The 27184-nt window shown below is 39.5% G+C and overlaps 1 protein-coding gene and 1 long non-coding RNA gene across 5 annotated transcripts in view; one reads left to right on the forward strand and one right to left on the reverse strand.

The window, feature by feature from the left end:
• Positions 1-27184, reverse strand: part of NCALD (neurocalcin delta) — a 391013-nt gene that overhangs the window by 154274 nt on the left and 209555 nt on the right. The window lies entirely within an intron of this gene.
• Positions 12033-27184, forward strand: part of LOC132014213 (uncharacterized) — a 53241-nt gene continuing 38089 nt past the window's right edge. Inside the window, exon 1 of the long non-coding RNA XR_009403243.1 lies at positions 12033-13011. This is a non-coding gene — a long non-coding RNA (uncharacterized LOC132014213). The remainder of the gene's footprint in view (positions 13012-27184) is intronic.

The following is a 27184-nucleotide window of genomic DNA, read 5'->3' on the forward strand; positions in this document are numbered from 1 at the left end:
AGAATTTTTCCACTGTGTTTATGAAATACAGTTTATAGTCTATGAAGTGTTCTTGCATTTGATCTTCCATTCTGACATCCAAACAACCCTGCAGGGGGAAGGGGGGTGGCGGGGTGTGTGTGTGTGTGTGTGTGTGTGTGTGTGGGCAGGCATTCCCATTGGAAGCTTAGAGGGTGGGGCAGACACTGCTGGTTACCTATCCAATGCCCTGTCAACTGTTTTTCCTTACAGAACTTTGGTTTTGTTCAGAGCAGCAATTTGCCCTGTAAAAACTACAGCTAAGGATGGGCAGGTAGCACAGTTTGGGCCCTGGCCATGTAAGCCTCAGTAACTATGTGGGGCTCCCAGAAAAGATCCTTAAAAGAGCTCTCCACTCACTTTTTGATCTTTGCCCTTCCTCTTCTTCATGCCTGAAACATTGATTCAATGCCAGAGATAAAGACATATTTGCAGTCATGAAGTGACAAGCATGAAGACAAAAGCCACATGCTGTGAAGATTAAACTGAAAAAAAGTGCCAGTACACTGGCCCTGGTTTGCCTGCTTCTGGGCTGTTACATGAGAGGGAAAAAAAAAAAAAAAGGAGAGGAAGGGGTTGGGGAGGGGAAGGGAGAAGAGAGGAGAAAAGATAATAGAAGAGAAGAAAGACAAGAGAAGAGAAGAGAGAAAAAAGAAAAGAGAAAAGGAAAGGAAAGAAAACAAAGAAAAGAAAAGACAAGTCAGGAAAAGAAAAGAAACCCCTCTATTTGGCTAAGCTACTGTAGAAGGATTCTTGTTATATGCAGCTGAACACACTTTGGCTACAAGGAGGTTGCGTGAACATGTAATGACAGATCAAGGCTTAATTCCTGGGCTCTTGACTCCTTGTCCAGCGACATTGCCAATGAACTGCAGGGCAGTTCTGTCCTCTGCATACCATGCAAACAGGCATTTTAAATTTATGCTTTCTTTCTCAACAAATGGCTTCTTTAAATGATCTGAACCGCAGTTCAAATGGTGAGAACAGTTTCATTGTTTTTGTTTTTTTGGTTTCTTTAGCTTTTTAATATGTGACACTCAAGCACTCGGAGAACTGCTAAGACACAAATGCATTGGCTACCGTAAAGAAGCCCATCATTTGACCAAAATTTCTTTCGAAGCTGCCTAGGGAAGAACTGGCCGTCTTCTGAAATCTTGCCATGTTGGACGTTTCTTAATGGACCTTCTCAATCACACGGGTATTAAAAGACAAAAGAGGAGTTTTGGTGTCTGGTTCCACATGTGAGGGGCTTGGAAATCACCATTCTGCCCTAACAAGTAGAATTCAATAACTCTTCTTGGGTCTGTAAGAGAGGGAAGGACACAGGGAAAACCTCTGCCCCCAAAATTGGAAAGAGGAGCAGGGGAATACAGGGAGTCTTGGCTTCCCTGGGCAGGGACTTACCCGCAGAAACTGCCATAGGAAGCAGGGCTGGGGTAGAAGACCTGACTTGTCATTTCTGATTTGCTGGAATCTCTGTGGGGCAACTAAAGTGCCAGGGGAACCCATCAATAAAAAAAGGGGGGTCCTCACAACACTGTGAGATATACTTCCAGGACATCTACCAGATTCCCACAGTCAGTGTCAGAGGAAAACCTCTTCCAGCTTCCAGAATGCAAAGGGGGAAAGGAGCCATTTTGAAATATGCCAGAGTACTCTGTTTTTTTTTTTTTTTTTTTTTTTTTTAAGATTTTACTTATTTATTTGAGAGAGAGAGAGAGAGAGAGAGAATGAGATGGGAGAGGGTCAGAGGGAGAAGCAGACTCCCAGCTGAGTAGGAAGCCCGATTGTGGGGCTCAATCCTAGGACTCCAGGATCATGACCTGAGCCAAAGGCAGTTGCTTAACCAACTGAGCCACCCAGCGGCCCCAGGGCACTCTGTTCTTAAGAAAACCTACCCTCAGAGTAAACTAGTTAACTGGAGCCTAACCTGCTGGAGTGTTATGAAGACCTAACTGATGTGGGGAAGGGAAATACTGGATCCAGTCTCCTCTAGCCTTCCACTGTGGGAGGAGGGAAATACTCAGCTGCAGCTCACGCTAGCCATCCTGAGAAAAGGAGGAGAAAAAAACTAGAACATTGTGAAGGTCACAGTCCAGAGACACGGGCTCTCTAAAAGACTGAGACCTAATCATAGGATGTGCAGAGCACCTCCCGTCCCTGAAAATCTCACCACCAGGATACTAAAGATCTATTTATAGCAGTTCCTATCACCTGGTACATCATGTCTGGCTATCAGGAAAAAAATTACAAGGCATACCAAAAGGAAAAAAAAATCACAATTTGAAGAGATAGAGCAAGCCCAGTACCAGTCAAGGGTGGGAAGATGGAATTAAAAGACAACAGAGCTCTCACAAAGGATGAAATAATTCACTGAGCCAAAAGTCAAGGAGGAGGCATACCCAGAGATCAATACCGGAGGGATTGCAAAATGTTAAAACTTGTAGAAAAAAACATAAAGAACATGTTTTGGATCTCCAAATGGGAAAACAGTTCTTAAGGCACAAAAGCACTAATCACAGAATGAAAGACTAATAAAATTGCCCCATTATAATATTAAGATCTTTGTTTATAAAAATGTACAACAAAGAAAGCAGAAGGCATGCCAACATCTGAAACAAGTATGCAACAAGTCAACAAAAGACCAGTATTCAGATTATATAAAGATATGTTACAAATCAGAAAGAAAAAGACAACACAATAAAAAAATGAGCAACACATCTGACACGTTGTCACAGAAGAGAAAAACAAGAATGGTAAATATACATGTAAAAATATGAGCAAACTCATTTGTAATCGGGAAAATGAAAATTAAACTGATGGTGAGAGTAGAAGTTGATAGAAGACTTGCAAACAATTTAACCTTAACTCATGAAGCTGAATGTTTATATGCCTTCCAACTGAATAAACCCACTCTTACCTATATTCTCTAGAGAAATTCTTATATGTTGACCCTGGAAGTCACGTACAAAATCTTTATAACAACTTTCTTTATCATAACAAAATGCTATATTTAACACAAATGTCCATCAACTGTTAAGCAATTAAATAAACTGAGTTATATACAAACAATGAAATACTAGACAACAAGGAAAATCAATAAATCTGAGCTACAGGCAAAAACTTGGGAGAACCTTAACAGCATAATGAATGACAAAAAGCAAGTATGAGGTAACTACATACAGATAGAGACCTTCTCTCCCTCCCTTCCCTCCTTCCCCCTTCCTTCCCTTTTCTTGTTTTATAAATAAGACCCAAGAATAGCAAATGCAGACAATATTTTTGTTTAGGTAAGCCCATATGTGATATATATTTTACAGTTACATATCATTTTGTCACATGTGAAGATTTGTGTAACCAGCACTGCAGTCAAGATGCAAAACTACTTATCACCCGAATGTTTGCTGCAGCAATGTCTACAATAGCCAAACTATGGAAAGAACCTAGATGTCCATCAACACATGAATGGATAAAGAAGATGTGGTGTATATATACAATGGAATACTATGCAGCCATCAAAAGAAATGAAATCTTGCCATTTGCAATGACGTGGATGGAACTAGAGGGTATTATGCTTAGCGAAATAAGTCAATTGGAGAAAGACAATTATCATATGATCTCCCTGATATGAGGAAGTGGAGATGCAACGTGGGGGGTTTGGGGGGTAGGAAAAGAATAAATGAAACAAGATGGGATCAGGAGGGAGACAAACCATTAGTGACTCTTAATCTCACAAAACAAACTGAGGGTTGCTGGGGGGAGGGGGGTTGGGAGAGGGGCGTGGGTTATGGACATTGGGGAAGGTATGTGCTATGGTGAGTGCTGTGAAGTGCGTAAACCTGGTGATTCACAGACCTGTACCCCTGGGGATAAAAATACATTATACGTTCAAATAAATAAATAAATAAATACATAAATAAATAATGCAAAACTATTTATCAGCACACAGAATTCCCTCCTACTACCATTTTACAGGTACACCCATCCCCTCTGCTCCCACCTCTTATCTCTGGAAATCACTAGTCTGTTCGCCAGCTTTATAATTTTGTTATTTCTAGAATGTTAATAGATGGAGTCATATAATATATGTGATTTTTTGATAATGTCCTTTTGATATGTGACCTTTTGATATTTAGAGGTCATATAATATGTGAACTTTTTTTTTTTTTAACTGAGCTAATGGCCTTGAGATCCAAGACATTGCTTGTACTCACGTGGTTGTCTGCATCTGGTTTGCCCCCTTTTATGGCTGAACAGTATCTCATGGTTTGGATGTACCATGGTTTGTTTAACCACTCACCTACTGCAGGGCATTTTGGTTGTTTTTGGGTTTGGGCTTATTGTAAACAAAGCTGTTAGGGAAAACTGTCTACAGGTTTTTGTGTGGATATAAGTTACTTCTCTGGGATATATGCCCAGGATAGTGATTGCTGGGTCAGATGGTTGAGTTTGTTTAGTTTTTAAGAAAATTCCCAGCTATTTTCCAGAGTGGTTGTACCAGTTTAACCACCAGCAATGTATGAAAGATTCAGTTTTCTTTGCATCTTCCATGGAGGGTTCCCATCTTTTATTCCTTGATCTAATCATTTGTCTATGACCCATATCAAAGCTCCTCTACAGGAATAGAAGGAGGGATCCTAGACTCCCTGAAGACTTTCTCTCTTCTTTCCTTCTCTTTGATGCCTGCTGGCAGTGATATGTTTAGGATAGAGCACTTCACAACCTGGGGCCTGACTTTAAGGGGTCAAAAGTTTCCCTGAAATTCTATACAAAAGTTTGTCTGCATGTATTTTTCTCTAGGGAATGAGTTTCTAGCTCAGAGAGATTCAGTTTGGCCACATCTTGGCCAATATTTGGTATTATTGCTATTTATTTCAGGCTGTTCTAATAGATGGGTAGTGGTATCTCATTACAGTCTTCCTTCGCATTTCCCTAGTAGTTAGTAATGCTAAATACCTTTTCATGTGTGTATCTGCCAACTGTACATCCTCTTCAGTGAAATGCGTCTATCTTTTGAATATTCTCTAGTAGAACTTTTTTATCTGTTAAGTTTGGAGTTCTAGATATAGTATAGGTATAAGTCCTTTATTGGGTACATGTTTTGTAAGCATTTTTTCTCAGACTGTAGCTTGCCTTTACCCATTTCTTGGTATATTCTTTCAAATTAATGTTTTTGTGTTCTTTGACTACATATACAGTAGTGCGATTACTGGATTATAGGGTAGTTCTATTTTTAACTTTTTGAGCAATCTCCACGCTGTTTTCCACAGTGGCTGTACCACTTTGCACTCCCACCAACAGAGCTTAAGAAGTTCCTTTTCCTTCACATCCTTGCTCACACTTGTTTCCTGTGTTTTTGATTTTAGTAATGTTGACAGGTGTGAGGTGAGAGTTCACCATAGTTTTGATCTGCAGTTCCCTGATGAGTGATGTTCAGCATCTTTTCATATGTCTGCTGGCCATCTCTTTGTTTCCTTTTCATATAAATTTTTACAGTAATCTTATCTGTATCTACAAAAAAAATTTCTAAATTTTTAAAAGAATTTCATTAAACCTAAGTATCAATTTGAGTAAAATTGACATCTCTACTATGTTGAATCTTCCAATCTATGAATATAGTATGGTTCTCCATTTATTTGGATGTTATTTGATTTCTTTCACCAGCATTTTGTAGTTTTCAGCATACAAATCCTATACATGTTCTGTTAGATTTACACTTAAGTATTTTGTATGTTTTCGAGCTATTATAAATGATATTGTATATTTAATTTCAATACCCGTGCATACATTGCTAGTATACAGAAATACAATTGATTTTCTTTTCTTTTAAGATTTATTTATTTATTTACTTGACAGACATCACAAGTAGGCAGAGAAGGAGGCAGAGAGAGAGAGAGGAGGAAGCAGGCTCCCTACTGAGCAGAAAGCCCGATGTAGGGCTCAATCCCAGGACCCTGGGATCATGACCTGAGCCAAAGGCAGAGGCTTTAACCCACTGAGCCCAGGCACCCCTACAATTGATTTTCTATGTTTATTTTATATCCTGCAACTTAGCTGAACTCACTTTTTAGTTCTAGTTTTTCGGGGTTTTTTTGTTTTTTTTGTAGATTCCACTGGATGTTTTTCATGCCATCTGCAAATAGAAGCAATTTTATTTCTTGCTTTCAGATCTATATGTCTTTATTTTCTCTTCTTATTTTATTATACTGTATAGAACTTCCAGTGGTATGTTGAATAGGAATAATGAGAAAGGATATCCTTGTCTTGCTCCTGATATTACGGGGAAAGGATTCAGTCTTTCACTACTAAGTATGCTGTTAGCTACAAGTGTTTGATATTCTTAAATCAATATTAAGAAGCTCCCCTCTATTCCTATTTTTCTGAGGCTTTTTTTAAAATCATGAATTACTGAATTTTGTTGAATAATTTTTCTGCTTCAATTAGCACAATTGTGATTTTTTTTCTTTAGACTGTTTACACAGTGGAGTATACTGTTGATTTTCAAATACTTTTTAAATATTATTTACTTGACAGAGACAGAGAGAGAAAGAGCACAAGCAGGGACAGTGGCAGGCAGAGGGAGAGGGAGAGGGAGAAGTAGGCTCTCCTCAGAGCAGTGAGCCTGACATGGGTCTTGTCTTGATCCCAGGACCCTGGGATCATGACCAGGGCTGAAGGCAGACACTTAACTGACCAACCCACCCAGGCACCCTGATTTTCAAATGCTGAATGAGCCTTGCATCCCCAGAATAAATTCCACATGGTCAGGATATATAATTATTTGTATATATTGCTGAGTGGTATTTGCTAATATTTTATTAGGGAGTTTTGCATATATCGTAGTTTTCTTATGTTGTACTGTCTTTTTCTAGTGTTGGTATCAGAGTAGCCTCATAAAATGAATTAGTAAGTGTTCTTCTATTTTCTGGAAGAGATTTAAAGGGTTGATGTTATTCTTCTTTAAATATTTGGTAGAATTTTCCAGTGAAACCAACAGGGTCTGGAATTTTCTGTTTTGAAAGTTTCTTTTTTTTTTTTTTTTTTTTTTTTTTCATCTGAAAGTTGGTGTTTTATTTTATTTTATTTTTTTTTAATTTTTAATTTTTGATAAACATATATTTTTATCCCCAGGGGTACAGGTCTGTGAATCACCAGGTTTACACACTTCACAGCACTCACCAAATCACATACCCTCCCCAATGTCCATAATCCCACCCCCTTCTCCCAAACCCCCTCCCCCCGGCAACCCTCAGTTTGTTTTCTGAGAATAAGAGTCACTTATGGTTTGTCTCCCTCCCAATCCCATCTTGTTTCATTTATTCTTCTTCTACCCACTTAAGCCTCCATGTTGTATCACCACTTCCTCATATCAGGGAGATCATATGATAGTTGTCTTTCTCTGCTTGACTTATTTCGCTAAGCATGATACGCTCTAGTTCCATCCATGTTGTTGCAAATGGCAAGATTTCATTTCTTTTGATGGCTGCATAGTATTCCATTGTGTATATATACCACATCTTCTTGATCCATTCATCTGTTGATGGACATCTAGGTTCTTTCCATAGTTTGGCTATTGTGGACATTGCTGCTATAAACATTCGGGTGCATGTGCCCCTTTGGATCACTACATTTGTATCTTTAGGGTAAATACCCAATAGTGCAATTGCTGGGTCATAGGGCAGTTCTATTTTCAACATTTTGAGGAACCTCCATGCTGTTTTCCAGAGTGGCTGCACCAGCTTGCATTCCCACCAACAGTGTAGGAGGGTTCCCCTTTCTCCGCATCCTCGCCAGCATCTGTGATTTCCTGACTTGTTGATTTTAGCTATTCTGACTGGTGTGAGGTGATATCTCATTGTGGTTTTGATTTGTATTTCCCTGATGCCGAGTGATATGGAGCACTTTTTCATGTGTCTGTTGGCCATCTGGATGTCTTCTTTGCAGAAATGTCTGTTCATGTCCTCTGCCCATTTCTTGATTGGATTATTTGTTCTTTGGGTGTTGAGTTTGCTAAGTTCTTTATAGATTCTGGACACTAGTCCTTTATCTGATATGTCGTTTGCAAATATCTTCTCCCATTCTGTCAGTTGTCTTTTGATTTTGTTAATTGTTTCCTTTGCTGTGCAAAAGCTTTTGATCTTGATGAAATCCCAGTAGTTCATTTTTTCCCTTGCTTCCCTTGCCTTTTGCGTTGTTCCTAGGAAGATGTTGCTGCGGCAGAGGTCGAAGAGGTTGCTGCCCGTGTTCTCCTCAAGGATTTTGATGGATTCCTTTCGTACATTGAGGTCCTTCATCCATTTTGAGTCTATTTTTGTGTGTGGTGTAAGGGAATGGTCCAATTTCATTTTTCTGCATGTGGCTGTCCAATTTTCCCAGCACCATTTATTGAAAAGGCTGTCTTTTTTCCATTGGACATTCTTTCCTGCTTTGTCGAAGATTAGTTGACCATAGATTTGAGGGTCTATTTCTGGGCTCTCTATTCTGTTCCATTGATCTATGTGTCTGTTTTTGTGCCAGTACCATGCTGTCTTGATGATGACAGCTTTGTAATAGAGCCTGAAGTCCGGAATTGTGATGCCACCAACGTTGGCTTTCTTTTTCAATATCCCTTTGGCTATTCGAGGTCTTTTCTGGTTCCATATAAATTTTAGCATTATTTGTTCCATTTCTTTGAAAAAGATGGATGGTACTTGGATAGGAATTGCATTAAATGTGTAGATTGCTTTAGGTAGCATAGACATTTTCACAATATTTATTCTTCCAATCCAGGAGCATGGAACATTTTTCCATTTCTTTGTGTCTTCCTCAATTTCTTTCATGAGTACTTTATAGTTTTCTGAGTATAGATTCTGTGTCTCTTTGGTTAGGTTTATTCCTAGGTATCTTATGGTTTTGGATGCAATTGTAAATGGGATTGACTCCTTAATATCTCTTTCTTCTGTCTTGCTGTTGGTGTAGAGAAATGCAACTGATTTCTGTGCATTGATTTTATATCCTGACACTTTACTGAATTCCTGTATAAGTTCTAGCAGTTTTGGAGTGGAGTCTTTTGGGTTTTCCACATATAGTATCATATCATCTGCGAAGAGTGATAATTTGACTTCTTCTTTGCCGATTTGGATGCCTTTAATTTCCTTTTGTTGTCTGATTGCTGAGGCTAGGACCTCTAGTACGATGTTGAATAGCAGTGGTGATAATGGACATCCCTGCCGTGTTCCTGACCTTAGCGGAAAAGCTTTCAGTTTTTCTCCATTGAGAATGATATTTGCGGTGGGTTTTTCATAGATGGCTTTGATGATATTGAGGTATGTGCCCTCTATCCCTACACTTTGAAGAGTTTTGATCAGGAAGGGATGTTGTACTTTGTCAAATGCTTTTTCAGCATCTATTGAGAGTATCATATGGTTCTTGTTCTTTCTTTTATTGATGTGTTGTATCACATTGACTGATTTGCGGATGTTGAACCAACCTTGCAGCCCTGGAATAAATCCCACTTGGTCGTGGTGAATAATCTTTTTAATGTACTGTTGAATCCTATTGGCTAGTATTTTGTTGAGTATTTTCGCATCTGTGTTCATCAAGGATATCGGTCTATAGCTCTCTTTTTTGGTGGGATCCTTGTCTGGTTTTGGGATCAAGGTGATGCTGGCCTCATAAAATGAGTTTGGAAGTTTTCCTTCCATTTCTATTTTTTGGAACAGTTTCAGGAGAATAGGAATTAGTTCTTCTTTAAATGTTTGGTAGAATTCCCCTGGGAAGCCGTCTGGCCCTGGGCTTTTGTTTGTTTGGAGATTTTTAATGACTGTTTCAATCTCCTTACTGGTTATGGGTCTGTTCAGGCTTTCTATTTCTTCCTGGTTCAGTTGTGGTAGTTTATATGTTTCTAGGAATGCATCCATTTCTTCCAGATTGTCAAATTTATTGCCGTAGAGTTGCTCATAGTATGTTCTTATAATAGTTTGTATTTCTTTGGTGTTAGTTGTGATCTCTCCTCTTTCATTCATGATTTTATTTAATTGGGTCCTTTCTCTTTTCTTTTTGGTAAGTCGGGCCAGGGGTTTATCAATTTTATTAATTCTTTCAAAGAACCAGCTCCTAGTTTCGTTGATTTGTTCTATTGTTTTTTTGGTTTCTATTTCATTGATTTCTGCTCTGATCTTTATGATTTCTCTTCTCCTGCTGGGCTTAGGGTTTCTTTCTTGTTCTTTCTCCAGCTCCTTTAGGTGTAGGGTTAGGTTGTGTACCTGAGACCTTTCTTGTTTCTTGAGAAAGGCTTGTAGCGCTATATATTTTCCTCTCAGGACTGCCTTTGTTGTGTCCCACAGATTTTGAACCGTTGTATTTTCATTATCATTTGTTTCCATGATTTTTTTCAATTCTTCTTTAATTTCCCGGTTGACCCATTCATTCTTTAGAAGGATACTGTTTAGTCTCCATGTATTTGGGTTCTTTCCAAACTTCCTTTTGTGGTTGAGTTCTAGCTTTAGAGCATTGTGGTCTGAAAATATGCAGGGAATGATCCCAATCTTTTGATACCGGTTGAGTCCTGATTTAGGACCGAGGATGTGATCTATTCTGGAGAATGTTCCATGTGCACTAGAGAAGAATGTGTATTCTGTTGCTTTGGGATGAAATATTCTGAATATATCTGTGATGTCCATCTGGTCCAGTGTGTCGTTTAAGGCCTTTATTTCCTTGCTGATCTTTTGCTTGGATGACCTGTCCATTTCAGTGAGGGGAGTGTTAAAGTCCCCTACTATTATTGTATTATTGTTGATGTGTTTCTTTGATTTTGTTATTAATTGGTTTATATAGTTGGCTGCTCCCACATTGGGGGCATAGATATTTAAAATTGTTAAATCTTCTTGTTGGACAGACCCTTTGAGTATGATATAGTGTCCTTCCTCATCTCTTATTATAGTCTTTGGCTTAAAATCTAATTGATCTGATATGAGGATTGCCACTCCTGCTTTCTTCTGATGTCCATTAGCATGGTAAATTCTTTTCCACCCCCTCACTTTAAATCTGGAGGTGTCTTCGGGCTTAAAATGTGTTTCTTGGAGGCAACATATAGATGGGTTTTGTTTTTTTATCCATTCTGATACCCTGTGTCTTTTGACAGGGGCATTTAGCCCATTCACATTCAGGGTAACTATTGAGAGATATGAATTTAGTGCCATTGTATTGCCTTTAAGCTGACTGTTACTGTATATGGTCTCTGTTCCCTTCTGATCTACCACTTGTAGGCTCTCTCTTTGCTTAGAGGACCCCTTTCAATATTTCTTGTAGAGCTGGTTTGGTGTTTGCAAATTCTTTCAGTTGTTGTTTGTCCTGGAAGCTTTTAATCTCTCCTTCTATTTTCAATGATAGCCTAGCTGGATATAGTATTCTTGGCTGCATGTTTTTCTCGTTTAGTGCTCTGAAAATATCATGCCAGCTCTTTCTGGCCTGCCAGGTCTCTGTGGATAAGTCAGCTGCCAATCTAATATTTTTACCATTGTATGTTACAGACTTCTTTTCCCGGGCTGCTTTCAGGATTTTCTCTTTGTCATTGAGACTTGTAAATTTTACTATTAGGTGACGGGGTGTGGGCCTATTCTTATTGGTTTTGAGGGGCGTTCTCTGAACCTCCTGAATTTTGATGCTCGTTCCCTTTGCCATATTGGGGAAATTCTCCCCAATAATTCTCTCCAGTATACCTTCTGCTCCCCTCTCACTTTCTTCTTCTTCTGGAATCCCAATTATTCTAATGTTGTTTCGTCTTATGGTGTCACTTATCTCTCGAATTCTCCCCTCGTGGTCCAGTAGCTGTTTGTCCCTCTTTTGCTCAGCTTCTTTATTCTCTGTCATTTGGTCTTCTATATCACTAATTCTTTCTTCTGCCTCATTTATCCTAGCAGTTAGAGCCTCCATTTTTGATTGCACCTCATTAATAGCTTTTTTGATTTCACCTTGGTTAGATTTTAGTTCTTTTATTTCTCCAGAAAGGGCTTTTATATCTCTCAAGAGGGTTTCTCTAATATCTTCCATGCCTTTTTCGAGCCCGGCTAGAACCTTGAGAATTGTCATTCTGAACTCTAGATCTGACATATTACTGATGTCTGTATTGATTAGGTCCCTAGCCTTCGGTACTGCCTCTTGTTCTTTTTTTTGTGTTGAATTTTTACGTCTTGTCATTTTGTCCAGATAAGAGTAAATGAAGGGGCAAGTAAAATACTAAAAGGGTGGCAACAACCCCAGGAAAATATGCTTTAACCAAATTAGAAGAGATCCAAAATCGTGAGTGGGGAGAAAGGGGATAAAAAGAGGTTCAAAAAGGAAGAAAGAAAAAAAAACAAAACAAAAAGAAAAGAAAAAAAAAGAAAAGAAAAGAAAAGAATTTTTAAAAAAAGAATACACCTAAGAAAAATGTAAAAAAGAAAAAATATATATATTAGATAAACTAGTATAAAATCGTTAAAAAAGAAAAAGGTAACAGTTAAAAAAAATTTTACCCGAAGGCGAGAAAAAAAAAAATGAAAAAGAAAAAATTAAATTAACTGCAAGACTAAAAAAAATCACAGGAAAAAAGCCATGAGTTCCATGCTTGGCTTTCTCCTCCTCTGGAATTCTGCTGCTCTCCTTTGTATTGAAACTGCACTCCTTGGTAGGTGAACTTGGTCTTGGCTGGATTTCTTGTTGATCTTCTGGGGGAGGGGCCTGCTGTAGTGATTCTCAAGTGTCTTTGCCCCAGGCGGAATTACACCGCCCTTACCCGGGCCGGGGTGAGTAATCCGCTCGGGTTTGCTTTCAGGAGCTTTTGTTCCCTGAGCGCTTTCCGTAGAGTTCCAGAGGACGGGAATACAAATGGCGGCCTCCTGGTCTCCGGCCCGGAGGAGCCGAGAGCCCAGGGCCGCACTCCTCAGTGCGCGCTCAGAGAACCGCGCCCAGTTACTCCCGTCTGCCTGACCTCCGGCCGCGCTCCGAGCTCACCGAGCCTGCGACCGGTTCAAGGTAACACGGAGCTGTGAGCTTACTGTCGGCTCTGTCTCTGTAGCCGGCTTTCCCGTTCCAATACCCGCAAGCTCTGCGACACTCAGACACCCCCGATCCTTCTGTGACCCTGCGGGACCTGAGGCCACGCTGACCCCGCGTGGGCTTCGCCCCGGTTTAGCCTCTGGAGCGATGTCCCTCAGCGGAACAGACTTTTAAAAGTCCTGATTTTGTGCACGGTTGCTCCGCCGCTTGCCGGGAGCCGGCCCCTCCCCCCGGGGTCTATCTTCCCGTCGCTTTGGATTCACTTCTCCGCCGGTCCTACCTTTCAGAAAGTGGTTGTTTTTCTGTTTCCAGAATTGCTGTTCTTCTTCTCTTCGATCTGCCGATGGATTTTCAGGTGTTTGTAATCTTTAGATAAGGTATCTAGCTGATCTCCGGCTAGCTGAAGCAGTCTCAGCTTGCTACTTCTCCACCATCTTGACTCCTCCCCCTCTGTTTTGAAAGTTTCTAATTACTAATTAAATTTTCTTAGTTATAAGGCTATTCAAATTATCTGTCTTTAATTGTGTGAGTTGTGGTAGTTGTGCTTTTGGGAAACTGATCTGCTTCAAATAAGTCACGAAATTTATATGTGTAGAGTTGTTTGACATATTCCTTTATTATTATTTTTGATGTCTGCAGGTCTGTTGTGATGGTAAGTCTTTTTTATTCCAGATACTGGTAATTTGTGTGTAAGAGCGTTCTCAATTTTGTTGATCTTTTCAAAGAATCAGTTTTGGGTTTAATCTATTCTCTCTATTTTTTTTTTTTTTTCAATTTTATTGAGTTCTGCTCTTTATCATTACTTCCTTATGCTCGATTTAAGTCCATTTGTTCTTTTTTGCAAGTTTTTTTTTTAACTAGTTTTTGTTTAAACTAGTTTTAGTCAGGATGAGAATTTTGATTATTAACTTGGGATATTTCCTCTTTTCCATCATATTTAGTGTTACAAAATTTCCTCTCAGAACTGCTTTAGCTGAACCTCACAAATTTTGATCTGTTGTATGTTCGTTTTCATTTACTCCAATGTACTTTTAAAAAATTCCCTTTTAATTCCTCTTTGACCCACAGATGGTTTTAGAAGTTTGTTTCAGTTCCAACTATTGAGATTTTCCTGTCCTTTTTCCATTTTTGATTTCTAGTTTGATTCCACTGTAGTCAGAGAATACACTCTGTATGATTTTGATTCTTTTAAGTTGAGGTTTGTTTTATGGCTTATGGCCTATCCTGGCATATATTTTGTGGTGCTTGAAAAGAATGTCTTTTCTGCTGTTGCTGGGTAGATTCTATAAATGTAAATTAGATCTGGCTGATTGATAGTGTTGCTGTTCTCTGTACTTGCTGGTTTTCTGTCAGTTGTTCTATGAATTGTTAAAAGAAGTGTGTTGAGATTTCCAACTCTAATTATGGACTTGTCAATTTCTTCAGACTTATCAGTTTTTGTTTCACATAATTTGCCCTACTGTTTGGTACATATTTAGGATTTGCATGCAAAGTATTACGTTTGCTATGTCTTTTTGGTGGATTGATCCTTCTATCATTATGTAGTGTCCCTCTGTCCTTGATCATTTTGTTTGTTCAGCAGTCCTTACCTGATCTTAATATAGCTGCTCCTGCTTTCTTCTGATTAATGTTTGCATGATATATCTTTTTCTATCATTTTACTTTCACCCTCCTATATTGTATTTGACAGTAGTTTCTTGTAGATAGCATATTGTTGGGTCACTTTTTTAAAGTAAGTTCTACACCCAATGTGGGGCTTGAACTCATAAGAGTCACATGCTCTACCAGTTAAGTCAGCCAGGTCCCCTTCCTTGGATCTTTTTAAAATCTATCATGTCAACCTCTGTATTATAATTTGTATACTTAGGTCATTTACACTTAATGTAATTACTGACATGCTTGGATTATATTCTACCATATTATTTTCTGTTTACTATATTCTTTATTTTCTCTTTCCTTATGTTCATTTTTCAGTCCTTTTGTGGATATGTGAATGCTTTTTAGAATTCAATTTTTATTTATCTTTAGTTTTTTGAGTATATCTCTTGGTATAGCTTTTTAATGGTTGCTCTTGATATTCCCTTAAATATGCATAACTTGCCAGAGTCCATTGTTTTCAGTATTCTCTCACTTCACTTAGAATCCTTACCTCCCTTTATATCCTTCCACTCTTCCTCATTTATAAAATAGCTTTCTTAAATATTTCCTTTATGTACATTGATAGTCACATCAGACAGTGTTATGTTTTTGCTTCAATCATCTAATTTAGAAAACTTAAGAGAAGTAAAGTTTATTGTATTTATCCCTATTTTTACTCTTTGTTTTATTCTTTCTTCCATACTGATGTTCCCTCTTCCATCACTTCTTTTTTGTTTAGAGAAATTCTTTTAGCCATTTTTTAAAGATGAGCTTGTTGGTGACACATTTCTAGGTAGTCCTTTTTCTGAAGGATATTTTCACTGTTCGGGCTGACAGTTCTTTTCTTTCAACATTTGAAAATTTTCTGCCACTTACTTCTGGCCTCCATGCTTTTTGATGGGAAATTCACTGTCATTCTAATTTTTTTGCCTTATAAATAAGGTCTCATTTCTCTCTTGCTGCTTTAAAATCTTTTCTTTGAGTTTATTTTTCAGAAGTTTGACTGAAATATGTCTTAGTGTGGATTTTTGAGGGTAATCCTGTTTGGGGTTATAATCCACTTTTTGACACTATAGGTCTCTTTCTTTTGCCAAACTTGAAAACTTTCAGCAATTGTTTCTTCAAATACATTTTTTTAGCCTTGTCCTCCTTTTTCTCTCCTTCCAGGATGTTGATGATACATATGCTGTACAATTTTTATATTCCCTTAGGTCCTGAAGGCCCTGTTTGTTTGTTTTTTTTTTTTTTTCTTTCCCCCTTCCTCCATTTTCAGTCTATTTTCTCTGTTGTTCAGATTGGGTAATTTCTATTATTTTATCTGTAAGTTCACTGATTCTTTCCTCTGTTTCTTCCATTCCATTGTTGAGCCCACCCACTAAATATTTTTCACTTCATTTATTACATTTTTCAATTTCTAGGAAGCTGAAAAAGACAGTAAAATTTTAAAGAACACAAAAATCAAGCCAAAACATTTTTTTTTTTTTGAAGTTGCAAAAAGAAACAACTCTTTTCTCCTTCTTACGAAATGAATACATTGATGTACAGACAAGGAGTTCAATGTCCATGCAGATTGATAAGGTCTTGCTCTTGAGAACATGTCCTGAGGGTTCCTCTCCAGAGCAATGGGGTTGTTCTGGGCATAAGTGACAGCCAGAGACAGGGCAGGCAGTTGAGGCAGGAACAAGCAATGCTTTAGTATTAAGCTGTAACATACTACAGTACTATGGTGATATAGAGCTTTCTTCCTCTGGCCTTTGCAGTCCTAACTCTACCCCTCCTTATTTTAACCTTCTCCTCAGATCCTTTACTCTTTGCATGGATTTTTACATTTTTCTCTTCTCTGGCATCATCTTCCTCTAGCATCCTTCTTGTTTAGCTGGTTTACCAACACTTTTTACCGTTTACCTGTTACCTTACCAACACTTTTTACCTGTTTTAACTTTTACCTGTCTACCAACACTTCGTGTGTATAGTATGACATTTTGTGCATGTGTTGATCCCCTGACTCAGCTCCTTGACTGGGGCTCTTGCCTGGCTAAACACCACCTACACATTTTAATAGGTTCACTTTACCAGTGCTTGTAGAATACAGATCTTTATTTCTTCTCTTCAAGGTGGGGGTGGGGGAAATTGATTTTCAAGGTCCATAGCCTCCTCTCTCTAGGGGATGTTTCTGTGAGATCACCAGCTGCTTCCTGTACATGCTACTTCCATCCCAAGCCCAGCACGTGGAGGCAGGAAGAGAAATGGGTGGGAGGACAAATTAACACTGAAAAGCTTGATAAATACTAACAGCAAATACTAAAAATAACTAGGCAGAAGTAGTCTACTTTTAGGAATTTCATTTGTGCCTTTGTACTGGGGACGAGGAGGAGGGAGAGAAAGAGGGCTGTGGAAAAGGGGCTGGAAATGTTCATGTTCTCTGGAGGTGGAGGCACTAAGAGTTTCCCCGGGCTGGCAGCAGCACCCCACCCCCTCCCTGAAATAACTTTCTCAGCTTTCTCAGGCTTCCACAGTTCTGCAAATGGCTCCCTCCTTGTGCCGCAAATGGCATGTCTGTTCTTGACAGCAGAGAGGAAAAGCAGCTAAGAGGTTATAGGCTGCTTTGCTCCTCAACTTCATGCTCTCCCAGCTGTAAAATAGTCTGGCCATCTTTTGACCTCAGCTCCCTAGAGTAGAGCGGGGTCAGGATCAGTACTGTGTCACTTGTATGTCTCTGAGTCCCTGGTATGCTGGGTGTGACATGACACATGGTGGATACAGGATCTCACAGACTAGGAATTCCACATGTTCCCCCCAAATGACTTTTATATAACATGAGGGAAATAAATGGTTCCCACTTGGATGAATTATATGCACTTTTGGGCTCTGCATCATATCTGTCCCATGCAATTAGCAAACAGGGAGTATCTTGAGCCCGAGTCTTCCCTCGTGTTCCCCTAATCCTTCCTCCACAACATGTAATCTCAATTGCACAATCAGACAGCAGAAAGAAATAAAAGCCTTCCTTCCTCTTCCCTACTCTCAAAATTTCCACATCTTTATCTCCCCCTCCTTCTTTCATGACTTGGATGAGGAGGGAGCATCCTCCATACAAAGGTTAATCCCTCCGTTTCTGTCCTGATTCTCCCCTCCAGCATCATCCACAGCTTACTCCATTTCCTAACCCCATCAACCCTCCTACATCTTCAGAATGCCACTAGCCTGGGCTCCTCAGAGGCTGGAAAACAGCCCTGGCCTTTCTAATCCTGAAAACCTGTCTTCTATTTTGTTTTTCTTTACCATCTCATATCTCCCTTCTGTTCTCCATCACAATTTCTAAAAGAGTCATCTACATGGATTATTTCCATCTCCCTTACTTTACTCCTTAACCCTTGTAACCAGACCTCCATCTGCTTTCTCAAAGGTTCCTAATGAGTTTCATGTTGCCAAATGCAATGGCCTTCACCTTTTTGTTCAGCTCTTTGGAAACCCACTCTACCCTTTGATTTTGTGATAGTACAATATCCTAGTTTTCCTGGGATCTATCTGTCTACTCCTAGGCTCTTCTACTATCTCCTCCTCTTCTGACCATCCCATAATTATAGGCCATTCCCATAGTCAAAGGTTGCCAGATTTAGCAAATAAAATACAGAACATTCTATCAAATTTGAATTTTAAACCAACAACATATATATATGTTTTTTAGTATTGGTATGCCAAATATTGTGTGGAATATTCTTATACTAACACATGATTCTTTGTTGAACTGAAATTCAATCTTAACTGAGCATCCTATATTTTATCTGGCAACTCCACCATAGTTGTTTCTTCAACACTCATCTCCTTTCTCTAAATTCCTCCCTTAAGATGTTTTTGATGCCCAGGCTTCAAAGATTTTCTTTCATCAGATAATTTCTAAACTTCTATCTCCAGCAGTTTCCTCTCTCTCTCTCTCTCTCTCATGCACTCCTCTGTTTTCTCCTGGATATTTTATAATATATAAATTCATTTTATGTAAAACCAAACTTAGTATTTTTGACCCTAAAACCTACTTCTCTGCCTGGCTTCTCTATTTCTACTAATACCTCTCTACCCTCTCAGTCACCTCAACTCCAAATCCAGAACCCCTTCTTAATCAAGTGCCTGAATATTGGTTAATTTTACTACTTTCACTGTCTTTCTTCCCATTCCCATGGATACAACTAACTAGAGGTCCATGTCATCTCTGGGGACTACCAAGCATACTAGGCTACTGAAATTGCCTTCTGATTAGTCCCCTTACTTCTATTTTCATCCACCCTTCATCTCTCCACACTCAATTAATATCCTAACTAAATCACAGGTATGGGTATGCCATTTCCTCGATCAAGGAAGTTTCTACTGGCTCCTGGTTAAAGTTCAAACTCCCTAGCCAGCATTCAGAGTCTTCCATAAGTTGATCTTTCTCTTCTTTATCTCCCTGTTGTCTCCTATATGCACCCCAATCTTAAGGCACATCAGAACACCATGTCTGGGGCTTTCCTGTCCCTGCTCACACTCCAATTTAGAAGTAGACTACTTTGAGGGGGACTCTTAAATTTCCTGCATATAGAGATGCTCACTAAATGCTTGTTGAATATGTGAAGTCAGTTATCCATATTAACAAAAATGAAGTAATTAAATCCACAAACCATTTATGTGATAATACTAATGAATGCATTTTTCAGCAAACACATTTTTTCCTTCTACCAGTTACGGGAAATATCAAACTCTCATAAATATCTCATGCCTTTTGATGTCAAGTCACAACTAGACTCTCACAGAGGACCCACAAGGGCACAGACAGACACAGATCTCACCCACTCTTTGCTGTCTCTCTTGATTTACTTTTTGATCTCTGATACCTTCCCCATTTCCCCCGGTTCTACAAATGAAAGATTATAATATTCTCTGTAAATGTTCTTGAATTCTCTGTTACATAAATTTCCAAATGACTATATTCTAAACTGTTGCCAACCCCATATACTGATCCAACAACATCTGATTGCTTTAAAAATCTAAATCAGAGATCCACATCAGGCTAGATCCTAAATACTTTCAGGTTTGCAAACCATATGGTCTCTGTTGCAATTACTCAGCTCTGGCATTGTGGCCCCAAAGTAGCCACTGACGACACAAAAACAAATGAGCAGGTCTGTGTGCCAATAAAACTTTACCTACAAAAACAGGCAGTTGGCCTGTGGGTCATTGTTTGATGATAACCCCCTCTCCCAACATCAGTCACGCTTCTGATAAACCATTTACTTCATGTTTTCTTTCCAAACTGTATTTCACTGTGGTAATCTCTTAATTGGAAAGAAGCCTGGGATTTTATCTGATACAGCCTTTTTTCCCCCACACACAATTATACTGAAACCAAACTCAAGACCCCAAAGTGGGTGGGGAAATACAAAGTGGGACTTTCTTCTCAGCCCAGTGGACATCACCCCAGGGTGGGGACAGGATGAGGCAAATGGGGTGAATAGCATAGTCTCTTTGGGCACAAATCTTAAAGAGGCACCAAAAAACCTCAGTAATCAAAATACATAATACTTTAATGCAATATTTTAAAAACCAAAAACATCCACAATGAACAAAGCATCATTACTTATTTAAGTAAAGACATGATCACTATTACTGATTTTTTCTTTAGTCTCAGCCTCTAACGTGGCTCTGCATAGCAATGTTTCTGATCCTATCTTTATTTAAAATGTTGATATTTTGTTCATCATGAATTTTTTTGCATTAATTTTGATTTAAAACATAATGTATTCAAACTTATTTATCTAGATTATGGAATTTTACAATGCCCTCTTCAATTTTGTACTAAAGTTTTAGACTGCCATAGTCACCTCCCTCCCTATCCCTTAGAATCAAGCCCATGTAGCCTTTTGCATTATCAAAGTCCATGCCCATTTCAGAGAATGATGTACATCTCTTTAATGTTACCTTTCAACTAGGTCATTCCTCTTGGCTGCTTTGATACCATTTTAGTCATTGGATCTGCCACATACACAGGTGGATTTGAAACGTGGAAAATCTGGTACCAGACTCGAATCACTATTTTTTTTTTTAAATATTTTATTTATTTATTTGACAGAGAAAGAGGGAACACAAGCAGGGGGAGGAGGAGAGGAAGAAGCAGGCTTCTTGCTGAGCAGGGAGCCTGAGGTAGGGCTCGATCCCAGGACCCTGGGATCACATGACCTGAGATGAAGGCAGTTGCTTAACGACTGAGCTACTGAGGCGCCCCTCCAAAGTCACTTCTTAAGAGACATATTAAGATGACAGGGAACTAACACATACCAAGTGCCAAGTGGTACTGTGCTAATGAACTTTATATGCATCATTTCATGTAATCTTCACAACAATCTCATGAGGTTTGATTATATTCTTTTTGACTCATTATTTCTTTTGAAACAGAGGCTCAGATAAAATGAGATTATAGAAAATGCTAAAGCTAGGATGAAGCTTTCTGCTACCTCACATTATCTGTCAAGAAGCTGACATTCTGGACATGGTTAAGGTACTTTCATGCCTTCCTACCTTATATTTGTACAGAATCACTCTCATTTTTAAAGAGCTTTCAAATGCTTCATCTCATATGAGCTTTATTATAACCGTAGGTGAAAATCTTATATTTTAAGGATACTTATTTACTTATTTATTTATTTATTTAGCGAGAGCATGAGTCAGAGGGAGGGGGGCTGGAAGGACAGAGGGAAACAGAGACTCTCAAGCAGATGTGGGGCTTGATCTCATGAGCCCGAGATCATTACCTGAGCCAAAATCAAGAGTCAAGACACTGAACTGATTGAGCTACCCGGGTGCCCTGAAAATCTCATATTTTAGATGTGCTAGCCATCAAATACATTATATGAGTGAGAACATATTCAGAAACATTAAGTGACATAACACAAGGTCATCAGCTAATAAGTGGCAAAACTAGAATTAAAACCCCAGATCCTCTGAGGTCTGGTGAGTTTTCATTATATCCTTTGCAATCCAGAGGAACATATCCAACATCGGTATCTTTGACCCAATATTATCCATGTTCAGATCTCAGTGAGTAACCTAAGGAACAGTATCTGGGAAATAGGAAGAAATTAGCACATGTGGGAAGAAAGCTAAAGTACGGAATACTATCTATCCTGATGAGGAGGGTCTGGGTCTGAAAAAAACAGGGGCATCAGAAACAGAGAAGGTTACCTATGGGCTCAGGGGTTTAAAGGAGTATAGGGGACATTAGGAGCCTCTGGAAGGATGGCACCATGAAGAGGCTCAGAAGGGAAACATCAACCTTTGCTGGCTTCTCCTCTGCCAAATGTCATTCCTCTTGGGCCTAGGAGCCATTGTAATTATAATCAAAGCAACTTCTTTTTTTTTTTTTTTTTAAGATTTTATTTATTTATTTGACAGACAGAGATCACAAGTAGACAGACAGGTAGGCAGAGGCAGGGGGAAGCAGGCTCCCTGCTGAGCAGAGAGCCAGATGTGGGGCTCTATCCCAGGACCCTGAGACCATGACCTGAGCTGAAGGCAGAGGCTTAACCCACTGAGCCATCAAGGCACCGCTCAAAGCTCAAACTTCTGTTCAAATGCCCCAACCTTTCCAGATTCCATGCTACAAGAAAGCAAAGGAATAATTTTCAACTTTCAGTTACTATACATGCCACCATGATTTTGTGATCAAAAGGAGCATCACACAAGACACTGTGGAGACCATTCAGATGGGCGAGAAAAATCAGACCAAAGGGAGGACAGGATACAGGAGCAGAGGAGAGGGGCATGAGACATTAGGACATCATTTCCAACCCACAGCTGGGGACAAAATGGCAGGGACTCCATTTTAGAAAGAAATCACATTTCATGTTACTCCAGGCAACTTCCAAGGAGGCATCAGCCCACATAAGAAGTCACACCTGATATTATATCTCTATAACAAGATGCACAACGGGCACTCTCAAGTGTTTAAAATACTTGAAAGTGCAAAGTTTCACAGTGAGTCACAAGTTCATAAGAGCTACGTGCTTCTTTCATTGGGGAGAGGCTATACCATGCTGGGATTCCAGAGGGCAACATGGCTTCCCCACTCTTCAAAACAGAACAGCTCAAACCATCCTCTGACAATTTTAAGTACAGAGAAACAGAAAACACCCCAGGCAGAGAGTGAGAGACCAATTTTGTAAACAGCAGGATGGCAAGGTATAAACAAGAATGGAAAGAAAACATTCAACTTATTTAAAAAAAAAATCACTGCAATTGACAAGGATAATAAGATGGGAATAAATTCACTCTCAAATATCATGGAACAACAAAAGCTCAGAGAAGTGTTAAATCACAAGCCAGGCGGCTGGAGGAATTTGCAAGGATCCATTCCCATCTGCCAACTTGTCCCTTTTGGCACCAGGCTGGATGGCACAGACTCCTTTTCCAGCTTCACAAGCTTGGGGGTTGTTTTTTGGTTTTGGTTTTTCCTTCCATGCAGCACAACCAGCATTTTCAAGGCTGGTGCCATTTTCCCAAGTCACATCTTTCTTCTTCTCTGACCCCACAAACGAAGTTGCTTTGGAGAACCACACACCACAATATTTCCATCTTTCATTTGACTGAGTCATGTTCTTGCATGCAAGGAAAATACGTTCACATATTTATATTAAATCATAGTAAGTCTTTTATATAATCACTTGTATTGTTGGAAGACATAATGCAGCCAAACACCAGCATCTTCTGTCCTTTCAACCATTCTACCAGTAATTAAGTGCTGAACACATACTCTCAACAACAGCCTAGGGTAACAGAATGAGTTGGGTCCTGGCTTTAAGGACCACACAGTCCAATTGAGGAGACAGACTCAAAAATAAATAATTCAGAGAAGGGGTGAAGCTCCCTTAATCCTCCTCTGATATTTTTTCCACTCCCCAGCAGTCTTCTTCCAAGCCAAATATGCCTCTGTAGGCCAAGTGATCAGAGGATTGAGTAGCTATGGCTAAGCAAGCACAGATAGATATTGAACAGACTCATGTTTTCCTGTGAGAAAAGGAAGTCCTTTCTACAAAGTTCTCTTTCATCTTCCTCCACCTCCATCAATGCCTTGCTTTACAAACCTGTTCTCAACCTCAGACTTCCAAACTGCCTTGTTGGATTTAAAATCTTCTCTAGCTCTAGTTACTATTTTTGATGGCACCCATGTCACACATACTTATTATATGCCAAGAATGGCCCATATAGTAGCTTGTTGAACTTTCATAAAAACTTCAGGGTGGGCTTCGCTTTTGTTTGTTTAAGACTTATTTTTAAGTAATCTCTATACCCAACGTGGGGCTCGAACTTACAGCCCTGAGATCAAGGGTCACACGCTCTACTGGCTGAGCCAGCCAGGCATCTCTCAGGATGGGCTTTGCTATCCTGGTGTTACAGAGGACAGAAATGAATCTCAGAAAAATTTGGGGACTTGCACAAGTGCATAAAACTGATCAGTTGAAAAACTGAGATTAGAAGGCAGGACTGTGTGATTAAACAGATTCTTAAACAGTACGCTAGTCCGCCTTGGCAGGCATGTGTAGTCCAACTCCCCTGCTTGGTTATTCACACCGTAAGGACAGAGGTTAGCATTTCCATTTTTTTTAACAGTCCCTAGGCAGGGTGGGACTATGAGCAGGCAGAGTAGGCATCTGCTTGTGTGATGTGATTTAAGGGAAGCTGGACAAGGATGGGTTAAAAATATCTCCACCATTGCCCAGCAGAGTGCCTGGACTTTTACCATTGGAGGTGCGTTACTTTTGGCCTGAAGTCTTTCTGGTCTCCAGGGTTGCTTTATTAGAACATGGTTGCTGTAAGAGGAGTCATACTCAGCTGAGATCTCAGTGAGGGTCAGGGCCTCAGAGCATGAGTCACAGGAGTGATGTCCAGAAAGGAGACTGGCAGCTCCCAGTGGGTACAGTGGTCCTGAGGGGACAATGGAAGGTTCTGAAGACAGGAGTGGGCATTTTGTTGGACTGGGCCCCCAGCAAGGAGGGAGGCAAATGGAAGGTGTATAATTCCTTTGGTTTGAGGAAACACCATTTGATCAGGTGTAAGAGTTGCAGGCATGGGGCATGGTGGCCGGTGGGCATCAATCGCTCAGGAACCCGCGCCTTGTGAAGGCATAAAAGACAAGGCAGTGGAATCCTTGCCCTCAAAGAGCTTACAGTCTCTCTGTGGAAGGTAACTGTCAATAGCAAACAATGGGTGTGTAAGACAAGACAGGAATGACCAAGCACAGACATATGCGTGTAACAGGAAACCGGGGAAAAGAAGATCTCAGTGTGGAAGAAGGCAGTTTCAGCTTCATTGGGGGTACACGGGGCTCCCAGAGCAGTACCAAATAGAGACTGAATGACTCGGCGAGAGCCTAGCTTATGCCAAAAGACCAAGTCGGCCACAACCAATTGCTACCTCACCCCTCTAAACCAGGAAGTCCACCCCGGATTTGATCACCATGAGGCACAATGATGTTAGGATGATCTACAAACAAAATCTGAAAACAGTTCTAATGTACAGAGATACTATTTAGAAAATATATTACTGCAAGTTAAGTCCAGCTTTTTAAATGAAAAGCTCTAATGGTTGTTCCAATCATAATAAATAAATCCAGAATTTCAGTAATAGGTGAAAGTATAGGATTTATATACTAAAACAGATGGCAAAGGCAAGTCTCAGTCTTTCTGAAACTGAGGGAAAGAGAGCCGATGACTATCATGGGCCAACAACCTTGGCAAATCCCAAGACCTTCCACTGAATTCAGCTCTGATAAAGAACAGCTTTATCCTGTGACCTTCCAGCAAACGCTAAATGCTCTTCTTCTGGGCTTTCCCTGAATACTTCCTTCACGAGCAGGAAAGGTTACTTCTATTTACTCTAACTTATCTGGTATTTTTTTTAAAAAAAGATCCCTTTATTTAATTCTCACAAAGAAAACAACCCGAAGGAAGAAAGGAAGGAAGAAAGCAAGTAAGCTTTGACCTTTCTATGCTAAATGAATGATTTTTACTGATAGCTATAGGTGATTATGTTCTCACCCTGCTGAATAACAACCCTTTGTATACCTGGCCCAAGAGAAACCAAGAGCTACAGCCTAAGGCTTGCTTGTGAGCCAAGCAGTGAAAAGAAAACAATAGAGGTAGAAAGACGTGAAAAAGAGGTAAAGGATGCGAGAGAGGAGGACCCACAAGAAATCCTTCCGCCTTTGAATTTCTTAATTGAATTATTGCAATATATATACTTCCTTTTCATTTCAGCTTGGTTGCTAATAAGCCTCCTTTCCACAAGTTGCCTGTTTTCAAGGCAGCTGCATATTGGAGACACAAGCAGCAAAGGTCTCTGGCTCAGTCCACTAATAGGTTTGTATTGATCTCTGTGGAGATGCACAGACCCAGCCATCACATGATACAAACCCGCAGTTAGAAACGGGATCTAACAAACGATACATGTGCTTTATTTCCAGATGTAAGCAGCAACTTGGCAACTATTGCTCCAATGCCAAAAAGCTAGGCTTTCTGGAGCATTTGGTGTTACAAGGGGCAATTTTTTTTTTTTTTCTCAGATCCTGAAAATCTGGGTGGTGATTACAGCACTGGAGCAAAATGACAATACCAGTATTTCTGTATGTAACATTTTATGAGAAAAGGATTCAGAATCCAGAAAAACGAAGTCAGGGAAAATGAATATTTAATATATTTAAATATTAAATATATTTAAAATGCACAAATTTTAAGCATCATGTAAAAATTAGTACCTAAACAATATCAACCTATTAATCATTATTAGTAGACCAAATTTTAAAACATAAGTATTAAAAAACTACAGTCTCAAAAAAGAGAAAAATTAAGTCATGAAATGTTGAAAATGAGATCATATTATTTAAGCTTTCATGAGAGTTCTTAAAATGCAAAAATATTGTTGAAATTTTGTCCAGATTTCTTCACTGCTAATAAAAAAGAAAACACGAGTTAGGAAAATGTGATGTATTTATGAATGGTCTCCAAATATATTTTTCTGGCTCCTTCAGCTTGAATAACTGGAACTCTCATTTGATAACTTTGAGTAATATTTTTAAATTTTGCGGAATATATTTAAAACATAATTATGGGCAGGGGAGGGGTTTGGGGTGGGGATGAAACTTATTTATTTCCTTCAAGATGTAGTTTGCTTGAAAATAAGAAGCCAGCCTTTGCAGTTTGTTCTCTTCTTTAGTTGGCTCATCTATGCCCAGCTGCCTGGATCTGTTTCAAAGCTCTCCTGTGGTAGTGCATATGCTCTAAGGCGATCCCCAACGAGCCAGGCCCTAGTGTGATCCTCTCTTCTAAGGAGAAGACAGAGCCTGTGACCTGCTTCTAGCCAATAGACTACGGCAAAGCCTACGGGAGAGTCACTCCCTTGATAAGATTACATCATGCAAGTCTCCACCTTAAAAGACTAGAGTAAGAGATTCTCCTGCGGCCTCTGAAGTCAGCTACCCTGAGAGAGGCAG

The sequence above is a fragment of the Mustela nigripes genome, chromosome 3, assembly GCF_022355385.1.
Source record: "Mustela nigripes isolate SB6536 chromosome 3, MUSNIG.SB6536, whole genome shotgun sequence".
NCBI lineage: Eukaryota > Metazoa > Chordata > Mammalia > Carnivora > Mustelidae > Mustela > Mustela nigripes.